This window comes from Aureococcus anophagefferens (assembly GCF_000186865.1).
Source record: "Aureococcus anophagefferens unplaced genomic scaffold AURANscaffold_148, whole genome shotgun sequence".
Lineage (NCBI taxonomy): Eukaryota > Pelagophyceae > Pelagomonadales > Pelagomonadaceae > Aureococcus > Aureococcus anophagefferens.
The window spans coordinates 8,050-8,816 of record NW_008705695.1 but is presented as its reverse complement, the minus strand read 5'-3'; positions in this window follow the sequence as shown (position 1 = coordinate 8,816).

Sequence of the window (767 nt, the reverse complement as noted above, 5' to 3'; positions counted from 1 at the left end):
CGTGTCGGAGTTTACTATCTCGTTAACCCCCGCGCGCGCAGTGGACGGAGGACCTCTTTGAGGACCTCCCGTCGGGCGACCGCCGATGAATAATTAATAATTCCTATGGCGCGCGCCAGCCCTATGGTCGTTTCCCACACTGGAACCTCACCGTCGACCTCACACTCAAGGGCAGCCTCCCGGCTGCCTGCCCTTAGGTCCCCGGCTCGCCCCCGCCTCGCCCCTGGCCCGCCTCCGCCCCGCCGGGCACGTGGCAGAAGCCTTTCCCTTCAGTCCCAAGCTAAGGCAATAGACTCCACATGAGGGCGTCACGGCCGCCAAAAAATACCCCCGGATGGTACTGTACTATATGTAGCTGAATGTAAGGCGCGCGCCTAATTTACGGCTGGAGTCCTGGGTCACGGCTATTGTGGCATCCGCGTCCCGCAAACTAACTAAAAAATTCAAATCATTTGTATTGGTCTTAACCTGCTCCGCGCGCCGGATCCACGACATCAACTGCCACGTCGGAAACGTCGCACACACGTGCGCGCGGTGGATTGCGACGCCGTGGATCTCGGCAGCGCGGGAAATGCTCGTGGATGGGAGACCCAACAACGCGTCGGACCGCCTCAGTCCTCAACATCGAGCGCTGATGCTCGCTAAGCGCGCGCGCACCGCCTGAGCGCCCACACGCTCCGCAGGCCCCGAACACGTGAAGCCCGATTTTCTTCTAGTCTGTCGCAGAGTCCGTTGTCCTTTGACATCACTTCACATAGGATCAAACA